Source organism: Bombina bombina, unplaced genomic scaffold, assembly GCF_027579735.1.
Source record: "Bombina bombina isolate aBomBom1 unplaced genomic scaffold, aBomBom1.pri scaffold_1363, whole genome shotgun sequence".
In the NCBI taxonomy this organism is placed as follows: Eukaryota; Metazoa; Chordata; class Amphibia; order Anura; family Bombinatoridae; genus Bombina; species Bombina bombina.
This window is the reverse complement of record NW_026510699.1, coordinates 20,997-38,778: the sequence shown is the minus strand read 5'-3', so window position 1 is coordinate 38,778 and position 17,782 is coordinate 20,997. Positions and strand designations below refer to the sequence as shown.

General features: G+C 37.0%; 1 long non-coding RNA gene across 1 annotated transcript; it reads right to left on the bottom strand.

Annotated features, from left to right (window-relative positions):
- Positions 1-4,316: 4,316 nt before the first annotated feature.
- Positions 4,317-4,648, bottom strand: LOC128643325 (uncharacterized). Its single transcript, XR_008399811.1, has 2 exons — positions 4,530-4,648; positions 4,317-4,439 (listed from the first exon to the last, which is right to left on the bottom strand). It is a non-coding gene; the product is annotated as an uncharacterized LOC128643325 (long non-coding RNA).
- Between the last annotated feature and the right edge of the window lie 13,134 nt (positions 4,649-17,782).

Genomic DNA, 17,782 nt, shown 5'->3' with positions numbered 1-17,782 from the left:
GGCAAGTGGGGGTGGGGCTGGTGGTAGTCTGTCACAGTCTGCAGGGACAGAGGAGGGAGAGAGGGCTGGTCCCCAGTCACAGGAGAGACTCTGTGTCTGCTGGCCCTTCAGTTGTGAAGGGCAGTCTAAGAGAGGAGAGGTACTCAGAGGAGAAGAAGGAGGCTCTGGTTGAGGCCTAACCTGAGGGCGAGCGTACGAAATAAGTTGTGGGAGGAGATACGAGTGGCAGTCAGCTGCTTAGGACACATTGCTACCACGACTGCAGGAGGGAAACCAAGGCAAAGATGGCACATCAAGCTAAAAATGTACGTGGGACAGGTGGTGGTCCTAGTAAGTGGATTCATCTGAAGTCATGGGAGGAGATGCTGTCTAATGTCATCTCTGGTGAAGCTGTCCTGGGATGCAAAGGGACAATGGACACATCAGTGCCAGCTAAAGAGGGCCATGAAGGTAAATATTAAATATCATATGTAATAAATATTTTATTTGTAATAAATATATGTTAACATCAGAAATATACATAGGATTTGTGCTTGAAATATCAATGTAATCATGCACATGTGTAGAATAAAGAATGTTCCTATTTTACATATGGTTATTAATAAATTGTTTTCAAACATCAGTGGAAAATATACCTAGGTAGGTTGAGGACAAGTAATGTTTTACATGGTGAAAAGTCTGATTTGAACATTAACTTAAAAGGATAGTAAACCCATATTTTTCTTTCATGATACAGATAGAGAAGCAATTTTAAGCAACTTTCTAATTTACTCCTATTATCAATATTCCTTTGTTCTCTTGCTATCTTTATTTGAAAAAGTAGGAATGTAAGCTAAGGAGCCGGCACATTTTTGGTTCAGAACTCTGACTAGCGATCGTGATTGGTGGCTACATTTAGCCACCCAATAAGCAAGAGCAACCAGGTTCTGAACCAAAAATGGGCTGGCTCTTAAGCTTTACATTATTGCTTTTTATATAAAGATACCAAGAGAAGGAAGAAAATATAATACAAGTAAATTTGAAAGTTGCCTAATATTGCATGCTCTGTCTGAATCATGAAAGTTTAATCTTTTCTCTCCTTTCTCCCTCTGTATTTGTTTTTGTTGCCCTCTGCTTGTTTTTCTTTATCACCTACCCCACTCCAGCTTGCCAGCTAACTAGCCCGCCCACCTTCCTGCTGTATTTAATGGTGCTCGCTGCACCACTGAAGTAAGTCTTTCTCTCCTTTCTCCCTCTGTATTTTTGCTGTGTTTTTGTTGCTCTCTGTTTGTTTTTCTTTAGCACCTACCCCACTCCAGCTTGCCAGATAACTAGCCTGCCCACCTTCCTGCTGTATTTAATGGTGCTCGCCAAAGGCGCACACAAAGGCAAGCCCGTCAGCACCATCCGCGCCCCGATCACACCCAATGCCATGAACCTTGGCTCCAGAAACCGCAGCCATTATGACGCCAGCACCCTCCACGCGCTCAACACCGGTAGATCGTCTGCCTGCCACCACATATCCCTGACCAAAACCTTCGGACCCTTCACCTGCCGCAACTGCTCCTTCCCCTCCCTCCGGACAACAACCCAACCAACTAACTCACCAAAAATAGCCACAACTTCCTAAACTGCATCCTCCTCAACACCCGCTCCATCCACAAGCACGCCCTTGAAATCTGGAGTCTGCTAGACTCCACCTCCCCAGACGTCGCCATTTCCATTTCCGAATTTGAAAATATAGTTCTATATTTCTTTACTAGCTGTTTATTTGCAAAACATTAAAAGCTTTATTTTTTTATTTCACATGATGTCAAATAATATGCAGGTTTACATTGTTAATAAATGTAAGTGTACTATCGAGAATATTATGCCATTTAAGAATACTTGAGGTTACGTGTCTGAAGTCAATACAGTATATGCTATCCAACATTAGTCAACGTGGCATGTGTAAATGTTATGATTAATATTCCACAAGCATATGTTGTTTGCTCCTTCAGATGAAGCTAATAAGGGTTATCCAGTTGTAGAAGAGTTGAAAAGTAAACACTCATTACTGTTGATATGGACAAATACCTTGCATTCATGATTATAGTCATGTGTGGAATGTAATATCTGAAACCTATACCTATCATGACTAATCTTATGCACTCCTTTTTGTCAAGAATAATATAACATATTTAGACTAATTAGAGAAATGCATCTCTATGATATTTAAGCACTGATGTATGCACAACATATATGTGATTGTCATGATATAGAAGTAATTAATATATTTTAATTGACATCATATGAACAGACAAAGACTCTCTCTGGGACCAACGCACAAAGCACTTTTAAATGTTTTCAATAACTCCATGTTAAAGACAATACTCTTGAAGTATGTAATATTTAGTACTTATGTATTTTGGTTAATATTCTAAATATTGCAAATGTATTCTCTGCTTTAGCAGACATGATATTACATATATTTTATAAATATTAGTCCTATGCCACATTATACTTTAATGTATCATTGTTTTTGTATTGAATAAATATGTTCAATGATTTACACATTGAAAATTACATATGAATGAGGGCAAATCTGTAATAAAAAAAAATCACATCATGATAAACAAATTATTTCTTTTGACTTATTTTTCTATATTATTTTCTATCAGGTAACCATGTCATTCAAGTGTGCAATCTCAGGGAATTGTATATATTGATAATCTATGTTTATTTTAAGGATTATATTATATAAAAAAATGTATTTGTCTCTTTAAAATGATGATTTGACATGTTTCGTAAAGGGATAGTCTATTCAAATGATAATCATGAATCAGAGCATGCAGTATTAATGTACTTATCTATTTAACTTCATTATCATCTGTAATTTTGTAAAGCAGGAATATAAGCTTAGAAATCTACCCATTTTGATTCTGCACATGGGGAGCACTTGATGATTTTTGTCTAAATGTAGCCAACAATCAGCAAGTGCAACACAGGTGCTGAACATTAAATGGAATGCTCCTAAGCTTAAACACATAATTAAAATAAGAAAGATAACAAAATTAAATTGATTATGAGTACATATGTAAGTTATTATTATTATTATTATTATTATCATTTATTTGTATAGTGCCGCCAAATTCCATAGCGCTGGGTACAATGATAGGGGTATACAATGACAAAGATTTGTGATAAAATACAAAACATAACAAAACTTAACAAATCTAGCACAGGAAGAAGGGGGCCCTGCTCCGGAGAGCTCACAGTCTATAGGTTTAGGGTGCAGAGACATAAGGTTGGGGTAGCTTGTTACATCGGTTGTATTTGAAGCAGTGAGTCAGGCAGTTCATGTACATGTATTAGTTTGGTTCGGATGCGGGATGGAGGAGAGATCGTAAGCCTCTCAGAATAGGTGGGTTTTCAAGGATCATCTGAAGCTATACAAGGTTGGAGACAGTCTATTGGAGGGGGTAGAGAGTTCCAGAGGACAGGAGCAGCACGTGCAAAGTCTTGGAGGCGGGAGTGGGACGTAGAGATAACAGGAGTGAGTGTAGAGACGTAGGTCAGAGGTTGATCGAAGAGGACGGGATGGGGAATATTTCACGATGAGAGAGGAAATATAGTTGGGAGTTAGACTGTTGAGTGCTTTGTAGGTTAGGGCTAATAATTTTAATTGTATTCTGGAGTGTATGGGGAGCCAGTGTAGAGACTGGCAGAGCAGAGCAGCTGATGTAGATCGTCGACCTAGATGAATGAGTCTAGCCAAAGCATTCATAATAGATTGGAGGAGGAGAGGCGGTGTTTTGGAAGGCCATTTAGGAGTAGATTGCAATAATCAATGGATGAGGGAATGAATATATATATAAGTTGTATGGAATTGAATGCTTTATCTGATTCCTGAATGTTTAATTGTGAATACACTAAATATTAATTTAAAGTGACAAAACACAAATATTTGATTCCATTATTTTGCTAGAATATATATATTACTAACAAATCTAATATAATTATATTATTTATATTGCTTCATTTTCTTAGTATCCTTTGATGATAGTTTTATCTAGGTAAGATCAGGAGCGGCATAAAACCTAGTTTGGAGCTGTTTATTGTTGGCAACATATATATCAAGGTTTTCATTGGCTCACCCATGTGAGGAGTGCATTGCTGATCTTTAAACAAATGATACCAAAAGAACAAAGTAATATTTGGAATAGAATTAAAATGAGATTTTAGATAATTTTGTGTTATACATAAATCATAAGAGAAGAAATATTTTAGGTCCCTTTAAAGATGAATGTATTGATTAGTACATAGCTGGAAATAAAGAAACATTCATCATGACTATATTTGATAAAAGTACACATTTATTTAGGGAAGTAGTGGTAAATATGGGGATGATGAGAGAGGCTGTGAGAGGGAGGGGAGTGGAATTCCATTTCTGAGAATCTGTAACAATGACAATCTTCAATCTGTAAAACATTAAAAGAAAACACATGTGTATTATTAAAAAACATATTAATAAATAACTGAAAGGTCTGATTACAACACTACAAAGGTACCTGAAAAGAAATCTTTAATAGTTGCAGTTCTCTCCAAATGGGCATTGAGTGGTTGGGGATGATTAATGACATCAGGCTCAAACATTTCACCTGGGGGCTGTGGTGGTGGAATTAAATAATTTAACATCCCATGCTCCTGTGCCATGTTGTGTAGACAGCATCATGCTACAATGATTTGTATTGCTTTCTCAGGACTGTAGATTCCCCCCCCCCCCCATCTATCCAGGCAGCGAAAGCACATTTTTAGAACACCAAAGAGTCTTTCTGTTATAGCCCGTGTTTTGATAAGTGCTAAATTATATCTGTATTAATACAAGAAATATGATTATAACATATAATGTGAAGACAAATCACATACTAATGAGCTAATTCATTCCTGGTTTGGTCTTATCACTGTTTAAACCTTTTTACATATATAAATATTTATATTCAAGCAGATAGATTTATAACAGCTGCACTGATAATAAATGATTGGGATTTGGACTGTCCCTTTAAAGGCACTCAGTACAACATTGTTATGTCTGTGACAGAGAGATATATTTATATATATATATATATATTATATATATATATATATATATATATATATACATTTTTGCATAGAAAATTAGCACATCTAGGCAAGTTCCCCGCTTGTGATTCCCAAGTAAAACTCCACATACATTGTTACCAATGCACCAGAGGATTCTGGGTAAGATATGCAAATTAGATATGCAAAATCTCAGTTTTTTTGCTTCAAATACTGTTTTAACACAGCGATCCCTGGTGCATTGGTAACAATGTATGTGGAGTTTTAATGGGGAATTGCAAGCGGGGAACTTGCCTAGATGTGCTAATTTTCTATGCAAAAATTTATATTGATTTACTTTTGAGACATGGAGGATTTTAATCTCAGATTTTTATCTCCCCTATAATTTTAGCGAATATAAATAAAATATATATATATATATATATACACACACGCACACACAAGCATATCAAGCAACACATGTATGTTCACAAACACAGCTTATAGTGAGCATTTTGCAAGGCACATTCAATACTGTATGTCTGACATACAATTGCAACAAAGAAATATATTTTACCTTAATTCAGCAGGCCCAACAATTTGGTTCTCCTTCAATGGTGTCCTTCAATGCAGAATCAGCTGAAATATGAATGCATATAATATATAAGCACATATCTTTCAATAAAGCAAGATAAACACATATCTTTCAATAAAACAATGTATGACATAAATCATTTTATGCATGTCTTACTATGATATAGTTACTATTGATCTTTTTAAATGATTAACATTTTATTTATTTAAACAATTACACTCCCTTAGAAACATACATAAAGGATAATAAAGCCATGAAACGGAAAAATGACAAAACATTGGACACGTGAAGGCATCATAATATTCATAAACACTTACAGAGGAGATGTCCTTCAGGCATTTGATTTGTCTCAAGCAATCTCCACACACCAGCATTCCTCAGGATGTAGGCATCATGGCTACTTCCTGGGAACCCTGTCACGACATTTAATATAATATAGAGGTTTAGGGGTTAATAGGTTTATTTAGTGGCGGCGATGTGGGAGGCCGGAGGTTTAGGGGTTAATAACTTTATTATAGTGTTGACGATGTCTGGGAGCAGCGGATTAGGGGTTAATACATTTATTTAATAAATGTGACGTGGGTGGGTGGCAGATTAGGGGTTAAAACATTTAATATAGTGTTTTACAATGCAGGAGGGCAACGGTTTAAGGGTTAATAGGTAGCTTATGGGTGTTAGTGTACTTTGTAACAGTTTAGTTATGAGTTTTGTGAAACATTTTTGTTACACAAAACTCATAACTACTGCTCTCAGATGGTGGTATGGATCATGTCGGTATAGGCTGTAACACAAGCATTTTAGTCTGACCGCACCACCTGTAATACCGGCGCTATGAAAATCCACTAAAAAACGTAATTTTTTGGAGTGTGGAATGGACGTTGCGTTACAGGCTAAAATGCTTGTGGTATAGCTATACAGACACGACTCGTAATAGTGCATTATTGCCATTACACTGAAATTGCTATTTTTCAACGTTAAAAGCCGTAACGCCAAACTCATAATCTACCTGAAATTTGGGTATTATTCAAGCCTATACATTAGAAAGAAACTGCTGTGTTTCCAGTCTACACCAACACTTGTGTATTCCTGTATTTCTGAATGTGACTCTGTCAAGGCCAACTGTAAGTTCTATATTCTAGCCTTCTAATATCCTTTTCTATTACTGCTTCTTTGAACTACAGTCTTCAGCCTTTTGTCAAGTTTTTGTCTGTGGAACTCTTGCATAAGTAATGTCTATGTTCACCTTTGAACTAATAAAGTCACTTGTATTCTTTAACAGTATATCTCAGAAATTCTTCATAGTGCATAAAATTCTCTGAAAACTGATCACTTAGGACTATTTTAGTTTCAAACCCTCTATTTTGTCTGGTTCCACCTCTGCCCCTGTATTTTTAAACCTCTGAGATAAGCAGCCAAACTGGAAGCGAATGTAGCATATTATACATGTAAGTTGCAGATGCTTAAATGAGGGCCACGTAGGTACATGGTGCATAGTACAACCTACTATTTGTTAAGTTTTTAAAGGTGGATGCAACTCTAATAGTTACATAACTGTATACAATGTGTTTACCTTTTGTCTAAGACTTTCTAGAGATTAATAAAAAACACATAGGCCTATATTAAAGGAGCAGAAATACAGTATCCCACAAAAGTGAGTACACCCCTTACATTTTTGTAAATATTTTATTATATCTTTTCATGTGACAACACTGAAGAAATGACACTTTGCTACAATGTAAAGTAGTGAGTGTACATCCTCTATAAAAGTGTAAATTTGCTGTCCCCTCAAAATAACTCAACACACAGCCATTAATGTCTAAACCGTTGGCAACAAAAGTGAGTACACCCCTAAGTAAAAATGTCCAAATTGGGCCCAATTAGCCATTATCCCTCCCCGGTATCACGTGACTCATTAGTGTTACAAGGTTTCAGGTGTGAATGGGGAGCAGGTGTGTTAAATTTGGTGTTATCGCTCTCACACTCTCTCATACTGGTCACTGGAAATTCAACATGGCACCTCATGGCAAAGAACTCTCTGAGGATCTGAAAAAAAGAATTGTTGCTCTACATAAAGATGACCTAGGCTATAAGAAGTTTGCCAAGACCCTGAAACTGAGCTGCAGAATGGGGGCAAGACCATACAGCGGTTACACAGGACAAGTTCCACTCAGAACAGGCCTCGCAATGGTCAACCAAAGAAGTTGAGTGCACATGCTCAGTGTTATATCCAAAGGTTGTCTTTGGGAAATAGACGTATGAGTGCTGCCAGCATTGCTGCAGGGTTGAAGGGGTGGGGGTCAGCCTGTCAGTGCTCAGACCATACGCCGCACACTGCATCATATTGGTCTGCATGGCTGTCATCCAGAAGGAAGCCTCTTCTAAAGATGATGCACAAGAAAGCCTGCAGACAGTTTGCTGAAGACAAGCAGACTAAGGACATGGATTACTGGAACCATGTACTGTGGTCCGATGAGACGGAACCATGTACTGTGGTCCGATGAGACCATATAAACTTATTTGGTTCAGATGGTATCAAGTGTGTGTGGCAGCAACCAGGTGAGGAGTACAAAGACATGTGTGTCTTGCCTACAGTCAAGCATGGTGGTGGGAGTGTCATGGTCTTGGCCTGCATGATTGCTGCTGGCACTGGGGAGCTACAGTTCATTGAGGGAACCATGAATTCCAACATGTGCTGTGACATACTGAAGCAGAGCATGATCCCCTTTCTTCGGAGACTGGGCCGCAGTGCAGTATTCCAACCCAAAACACACCTCCAAGATGACCACTGCCTTGATAGAGAAGCTGAGGGTAAAGGTGATGGATTGGCCAAGCATGTCTCCAGACCTAAGCCCTATTGAGCATCTGTGGGCATCCTCAAATAGAAGGTGGGGGAGTGCAAGGTCTCTAACATCCACCAGCTCTGTGATGTCATCATGGAGGAATGGAAGAGGACTGCAGTGGCAACCTGTGAAACTCTGGTGAACTCCATGCCCAAGAGGGTTAAGGCAGTGCTGGAAAATAATGGTGGGCACACAAAATATTGACACTTTAGGCCCAATTTTGACATTTCCACTAACGGGTGTACTCACTTTTGTTGCCAACGGTTTAGACATTAATGGCTGTGTGTTGAGTTATTTTGAGGGGACAGCAAATTTACAGTGTTATACAGGCTGTACACTCACTACTTTTACATTCTATCAAAGTGTCATTTCTTCAGTGTCGTCGCATGAAAAAGATATAATAAAATATTTACAAAAATGTAAGGGGTGTACTCACTTGTGTGAGATACTGTATGATAGGGCTATTATGCGTTAACATAGTTCAAATATATTTTTTATCACTCCAGCAATAATCTCCAAACAATTGGCACTCTAAATCCATCATATAACTTCTATCGGGGTGCACAGTGAAATTCATGTCAAACTTTGCTTGAGTTCTAAAATGAGGGTGCACTAAGCCCATGGCTGGGTTAGACTGGCTGTTTTTAGCTCATATACAAGTCTTTGGGCGCTGAAAGACAATAATTTTGCACACAGTTTACCTTGAAACAATTCATGGCTTTCAGTTTGTTTTATGCAATCATTAAAGGGGTAAAATGTTGGCAAACCTTTGCTAAAAATTTCAAATTAAAAAAAAAAAATGTAAAACCATATGCGTAATTAAGAATTTTGTTGATACTAAAAAATTTAATAAAATAGCTACCTATAAATATGAATATTTAAAGAGATATGAAACAACAAAAAAATATTTTGTAATTTAGACAGAGCATACAATTTTTTAAAACGTTTCCAATTTACTTCTATTATCAAATTTGCTTTGTTCCCATGGTATTTGTTGTTGAATAGTACCTAGGTAGGTGTCTGGAGCAGTACATGGCAGGAAATAATGCTGCCATCTAGTGCTCTTGCAAATGGATTTCAAATGGGCACGCTCCTGATCTTATGTCCTTGCTTTCAACAAAAGATACCAAGAAAACAAAAACAAATTGATAATAGAAGAACATAAGAAAGTTGTTTAAAATGACATCCTCTGTCTATATCATGAAAGAAATTTTTTGGGTTTCATATCAGTAAATACCAAAATAAAATATATACATAAATAAATATTTCATAATTCATTATTTAAATTAATTGTTTAAAACCATGAAGAAAAATATATTAAAGGGACACACAATCTCCAGTTTTTGTCAATAGCACTATATGGCAGCATTTTTGCAAGACTGTTTTACACTTGCAAGAGCACTAGATAGCAGCACGTTTTCATGCCATGTATGGCTCTAGACCTGTGCACGCTACCTATCTGGGTATCTCTTCAACAAAAAAATACCATGTGAATAAAGCAAATTTTATAATAGAAGTGTTATTGAAAACATTTTTTAAAAAAATTATATGCTCTGTATGAATCCCGAAAGAAATAGGGATTAATTTCCCTATAACCAAACATAAATGTAGATAAAAAATATTTTTTTTTCAGTACATATTTAAAAATATTGCAGCTTAGTTAATCACACATGAAAGTTGCAAGCACATTACCGATCTTTGACAACATTTTACACCTTTTTACATTATATTGCTTTGTTGACCCCAACACACTAATCTATTCATTAGGGTTTATGAATTTTCTTAGTAGTCTCTTGCACAGTTTCTGAAGTTTTGAAATCTTACCTCTAGCTAAACACACATTCTGTACCTGTAAATGTTACTGACCTTGGCCTGCTTTCAGCTCTCTGTATTGCTCTGTAATGAACTTCTCTATAAGATCTTGCCTGCCTGATGACTCCATTACCTGTGCTTATTTAAAGCATCTTGAAAAACTAGTATATGCATGCCTATCCCATTTCCTTACATCAAACTCCCTTCTTGATCCACTGTAATCTTGATTTCGTCCCCATCACTCCACAGAGACAGCAATTGTTAAGGTTACCAACGACTACTTACAGCGAAATCAAAAGGCCACTTTTCTCTGCTTATCCTCCTTGATCTGTCCGCAGCCTTTGACACTGTTGACCACCCTCTTTTGCTCCAAACCCTCCAATCCTTTGGCATCTGTGAAACAGCCCTCTCGTAGCTCTCTTCCTACCTGTCAAACCGTACCTTTAGTGTAGCCTTCTCTGGGGTCTCCTCTGCCCCGTCACCACTTTCTGTCAGAGTACCGCAAGACTCTGTCCTCGGTCCCCTTCTCTTCTCAATCTACAAGTCATCACTAGGTTTCCTAATAAAGTCCCACAGTTTCCAATATCATTTGTATGCTGACAACACCCAAATCTACTTCTCTGCACCAGACCTATCTCCTTCCTTGCTAACCCGTGTCACTAACTGTCTTTCTCACATCTCTTGCTGGATGTCCTCTCACTACCTCAAGCTAAATCCCTCCAAAACTGAGCTCCTTATTTCCCCCCCCTTCTTCCAAAATCTCCACACCCAATCTCTCTATAACTGTCGACAACTCCATCAATACCTCAACCCCGCATGCCTGATGTATCGGAGTCACATTTGACTCAGATCTTTCTTTCACTCCTCACATTCAGTCCTTGACTAAAGCCTGCAGCTTCCACCTTAAAAGCATCTCTAAAATTAGACACTTCCTTACACAAGACACAACTAAGATTTTAATCCACTCTCTCATCCTTTCCCGCCTCGATTACTGCAACTCTGTCCTTTATGGTCTCCCCACCTGCCCCCACCTGCCGCCTTTACAATCCATGATGAAAGCCTCTGCCAGGCTTATCTTCCTTACACATCGCTCTTCATCTGCTGCACCTCTCTGCCAATCCCTTCACTGGCTTCCTCTTGCCTCTAGGATCAAACACAACATTCTCACTCTGACATACAAAGCCCTCAACTGCACTGCTCCCCCTATATCTCAGACCTTGTCTACAGATACTCTCCCTCCCGTCCCCTTCGCTCTGCTCATGACCTCCTACTCTCCTCCCGTTTACAAAACTTTTCCAGACTGACTACCATCTTGTGGAACTCTCTGCCTTGCTCAACAAGACTCTCCCCTAGTTTTCAAAGCTTCAAGCGCTCCCTAAAGACTCTACTCTACCTTTCTTTATACCAGTTCCTCTCCTCCATCGCTATCCGCTGAACCCCCTTAGCATGTAAGCCTAAGAGTCCAGTTGTTTGTAAATCACCTTCTTAAGAGTTGACAACAACAGTGAAACTCTTGGCAGGGCCCTTTACCCATTTGATCCATATAATTGTTTTATTGTACTCCGCTTTGTTTATAGCGCTGCGGAATCTGTTGACGCTCTACAATAATAATAATAATAATAATAATAATAATAATAATAATTACCTGCCTCAAACTTCATATATGTTATCAGTCTCTAGCTATTTACAGGCAAATATTCATAATTATCTTCACTTTCTGCTGTAAAAACTGGTAAATAGCATCCAAGGTGCATCCAGTGTGTTTAGATGGATGACATTTTCATTTTAGCACCTGGGTTTACTAAGAGACTGACATTAGACAGCTTTGCTTTATATATTTCCAAACTCTTTTATCGTTTATCGTTTATCAAGCTGTGGATGCCGTTTTAGAGGCCCATCGTTTTCAGGCTCGCCTGAAATGAAAGTTAAGAAGCAACAGTCGAAAGACCCCTTGCTCCTTAACCTGTCCATCACCTTTTAGGTGGCGGATTGAAATCATCCAGATCCGATCCGATTGGAATGATTGATAGCCCCTGCTAGCGGCCGATTAGTCGCCAGTGAGCACAAGCATTAGCTAATCCTGTTAATCGACACTTGATAAATCTAGCCCTTTGTATATAAAGCTCCTCTTCATAAACCTCTTGAAACTTAAATCTTTTATGTACCATATTATCCTTAGACAATCAGCTTTTAATTCTTATGGACCCTGAAATAATTATTTCAGACCTAAAGAATAACTATTGGTTGCAGCAGTGATGCCTCTAACTGACAGTATCTACGCACAAATAAAGTTGCTGCACAATCTTTCTGTCTCATTACATGAGGAAGGATAGTATCAAATCACTTACATCCTGTGTTATACCTACCAAGATAATCCTGGGAAGGATTAAGACCTTTTATTTTTGCACTCTGAGGGATTACTATTTAGTGTTAAACCTTAGATCTTTCATGCTGCCAGAATAATTCTGAAAATTTTTATGGATGACTCCATTAGTAAATGTATCTCTCTCTACTTTCAAAAGCTCAACACAGATTCCTGCACAGCAATAAGAAGACAGGGGAAATGTATACATTTTTTTAATTGATTTACATCCTACAACTGTGTGTACTAGTAATTTTGTATTAACCAGGTTGTATTATAGGCAAACATTCTACAGTTTAAGATTTTAAAACCTCTATTTGCTATAAAAGCTCTTTAATTTGTTTTATAACATTATTAGCAAATTATAAGGTAAAGTAGTAATTGTAGTAGGTAGCTTTGGGAGTATCCTTCACAACAGTGTGGAAAGGAAGAAAAAGAGATAATCCATAGACAAGCCAAAGTTTGGTAACAAGAAGTCAGTAAGGAGCCAGGAGTCACGGAAAATCGGTAGAGTAATCCAGAGAAGAAAGCCAGGCTTTAACCAGATAATCAGTCCAAAAGGTTAAGTACAGGTATGGGGTTAGGTACGTAGGTCAGAAGGCATTCCAGGGTCAGGAGGGCAAGAAGTGAACAGAATAACTAAGCACCTTTTGACCTTTTAACACCTCCCATTCAAACTTAGCACCAAAGAAACTGCAGGGGTCACTTCCAATAGGAGACAGATAAATAGTGATATGTTAACGCACTTGCAAACAGTTCCTTGAAGATGAAGAATAGACTGCGCACACAGCACTGTTGGCTGCTCAAAGCTTACAGGGACAATAAAGTCAAAATTAACTTTCATGATTAGGCTAGAGCATACAGTTTCCAATTTACTTCTATTATTAAATTTACACATTCTTTTTATATATACACTTTCTGAGGCACACGCTCCTACTAAGCATGTGCACAAGTTCACAGGGTATATGTATACTAGTCTGACACAAATAAATAGTGAGAATGTATTGCTTACTCTGTGGTCAACAGTCCGTTTTTTACACTTTGCTGATGTATATTTTTTGGAGGTTCTTAGGTATGAAATTTCAGTACTGTTGGATAGCTTTACATATCTTGCTTGGAGAGTTTTTATTTTTCCCAGAACACATAATTTATTTCCAAATAATGCTATTCTACCTAAATCACTTGAATTAGGGGAACCATTAACACCATAGTAAAAAAAACTTTGGTGGTGTTAACAAGTAATCTAGTGTGTTATAGGTAGGGGTGCATTTTTTATTATTTATGCACTATTAGGGAACTTGAACACATTAACTAGAGACCTGGTTACTTACACCCTTAACAGAGAGTCCATTCTATGGCAACCTATACAATTTAGATGGCATCTCACGCATGCCCCTATTGCACTGTATCCATTTTTTATTTATTTATTTTTTGCCTTCAAATCTACCTCAAAAATCTATATCTCAGTTTGATTAAATTACAAAACTATGGGTCCCAACAGCTTATCTGGCATTCTGCTTTTCAAAAAAATATGTCTTATAAGTTTTTATCACTGTATATCTCAGTACTACAGGAAGCTTGATTTCTTTGTATATGAATTATGGTAACATTGTTAAAATACCCAAACCAAAACTTGATAATCTCAGATGTGGATCAGGATATTTATTCCAAGCTATAGACAAACAGATTGCGACTTTAAAGCCAAATTCTTATCCATGGATGCAATGTTTTGTGACATGACAAGTGCATACTATTCTTGCTTATATTATATTTATTCAAAGTCCATTTCCACCCTGCTTCTGGCTTTATATTCTAGGATGGTATTTTATGGGTGAGGGTGGATCTTCTTAAAGAGAAATGTCATAATTTAGATAGAGCATGCAATTTTATATGCATGCTTTCTGAGGCAACAGTTCCTACTGGGCATGAGCAAGAATTCACAGTACATACATACAGTAAATGAGTATGTGCTTGGCTGACACCTGTTGGATTATACAGTGGGCAGGAAAATGGAAAAATACTAAAGAAAAAAAATCTACTATTCATTTGATATTCAGACTAAACACTATTACATTGTCTTTTTATAATTATACTGCTTTTAATGGTTAATTATTACAATTCACTAATCTTCCAATATCAGGGAAATGGAAATAGCAGGAGTCTCATAAACATTATTTATATGCAAAATATACATTTTTATTTATTTCTGTCCAGAGACAAACCATCAAGTATTACTTAAAGGGACATGACACCCACATTTTTTCTTTTATAATTAAGAAAGAGAATGCAATTTTAAACATCTTTCTAATTTACTTATATTATCTAATTTGTTTTATTCTCTTGATATTCTTTGCTGAAAAGCATATCTAGATATGCTCAGTAGCTGCTGATTGGTTGCTGCACATAGAGGCCTTGTGTGATTGGCTCACCATGTGCATTGCTTTTTCTTCAACTAAGGATATCTAAAAAATGAAGCAAAATAAATAATGGAAGTAAATTGTAATGTTGTTTAAATTTCTATTCTCTATCTGAATCATGAAAGAAAGATTTTGGGTTTAGTGGCCCTTTAACCTACAAGAAGAGCATGTATACCTAAATTACTAATGCTAATCTTTCTAAAAACATAAGGTTTACCTCTAGATATTCCTAGAAACATCCTCAGGCTGAAGAATTTGTTAGCCCTATATTTCACAATAACATTATTTGTAACAACATTCCTACCTTCTTTATTAAGATTATTATGTTAAATCACAAATACTCTGTTTCTTTCTGCCATTTAGCTTTTTTTTTATTTTTTTTACTCATGTTCATTATAGGAGTAGTAGTTTTATTTAGGTTTTTGTCATTTGCCATTTGTAAATTAAATTGTGATTTCTGACTTTGGGCTCATTTACATTGAGTCTATAAAAATGGAGCCGTAAGCTACCAAAGTGGCAAACAGCTAAAAGTAGTTTATGGCTCTATTTTAGTACCTGGTTTCCATTTAAATAGTTTGAGCATTGAGTACAGTCGCTCTTTTTGTGTAGGTGTAAGTTAACATTGTGTTAATGCTTCCATCCAATGTCAGATTTCTTGAAAATTGCACCACAACACGTTTGTTGTTATGGTAATCCGACCGTACACTATAAAATTTACATCTTTGATCACCTCTAGAGAGAAACAAAAAAAAATACATTGAATTCATTAAAAATTTAAATGAAATTAAAAATGTTATTTCTTTAAAAAAAATTGTTTTAGTTTTTTTAAATTTGTAAATTTATTTATACATGTAATATTTGTTGCTGCCCTAGGCATAGGGCTAGTTGGAATTATGAGATATGTGCTTCATTCATTTTTTAAAGGTAAATACATTTTGATATTTAAAAAAGAACATATCTCCAACTAGTCCTATACCTGGGCCAGCTATAAATATTGCAGATAATAATAAATTTACAAAGTGAAACACTTTAATATCTCAATAGAAAATAGGCCTCAAAAAGATTATTTTCTCTCTTTTATACCTAGTTGAGCTGGGCGTCATTTTTCCAATGTATCGAAAGCCTCCTGCAGTGTATTAACAGTTTGCACTTTCATTGCAATCCTGTTAAAAAATAGCACTTAACGTTTTCTAATACTTTCTATGGGACACAATATTATGGTATAACGCGCCATCGGAAGCAGTCTATGGGGGATATTTATCAAAGGTATGTCGGACCTGAGCGACAGTGTGGATCAGGTCCGACATACCTCGCTGAATACGGAGTGCAATACGCTCTCCGTATTCAGCATTGCATCAGCAGCTCTTGTGAGCTGCTGGTGCAACACTGCCCCCTGCAGACTCGCGGCCAATCGGCCGCCAGCAGGGGGTGTCAATCAACCCGATCGTACTCGATCGGGTTGAATACCGGCGATCTCTGTCCGCCTGCTCAGAGCAGACGGACAGCGTTATGGAGCAGTGGTCTTTAGACCTCTGCTATAACTGCTGTTTTTGGCGAGTCTGAAGACTCGCCAGAAACACGGGCCCTCAAGCTCCATCCGGAGCTTGATAAATGGGCCCCTATATGTGAAATGGCTTCTGACAGCATATTTCTAGGTATGTAACCTCACGCAAACCTAATTATAGCTCAATGGAAACAAGCCCTATTTTGGTAGGTTAGACCAGAATCTAGAAACAAGTGAACATTTTCTGACATAGGTATCACAGACATAAATAGAATAGTGCAGCACTATACAATATAAAAACACAGAGAAAGAACTTCTTAAACCTGCTTGCTGTATGATATTTTTTTTGATACAGCATGTTAAGCTAAATATATTATTTTCAGTAACTGAAAAGTATTTTTTATATAGGGGTCGATTTATCAAAGGCTTTTGCCAGTCTTCAACCCCCTACGACTGCAGGTTCTCATAAGACCAGTGAGATTGGCAGCTCCTGCCCACACATGATTGGCTGTGTGTGGGTAGGGGGCGGCATTGCACAAGAGAGCAAAACTGTGCAATTCTTGTGCAATGCTGAATTCTGGCAGCAGAATTCATCCCGCCAAAGGTTAGCTGCGGCGGACAGGGGCGCATATGTACGCCCCTGTCCACCTTAGCATGATAAATCAACCCCTTTATATAGAGCTTAGAAAATATTAAATCTTGATTTGACTTTGCTCAGATGTAAATAAATCTTAATGGCCCCCAAATAAAAATAACAAAAGTAATTCTATTAAAATTGTTAAAAAAAATGTACGTTAACAAATGATGCATTATGTATAATCAATGCTTAAAATTAGAAAAAAAAGAGAAAATATCCTATTTTTTCATTGTTTAATTAAATATATTCACTTTAAATATCACTGCTCTTTTACAGTGTAGGTATTTTCACTCGGTATTGGGCTACCCAAAAAAATAACCTTAGCAGCAGTAATATTTATTGAAAAACAAAAGTAATTTATGCTAATAGGTTCTTTCTGAACTGTAGAGAGCCTTTCAAGACTTGATTTTTAGTAAACTAGCTGCTCTCTCTTTAGATTTGAATTGATTTCCTTGACATCTCTTTAGTCTGGCAATGTGCCCGCCTAAGTATTTTGTCTGACCTTTAGGCCTTGCGCCAGATATCGATTCAGTATCTGCAATAGCTATGTTGTATCTTCTATTCTATCTTTGATAAAC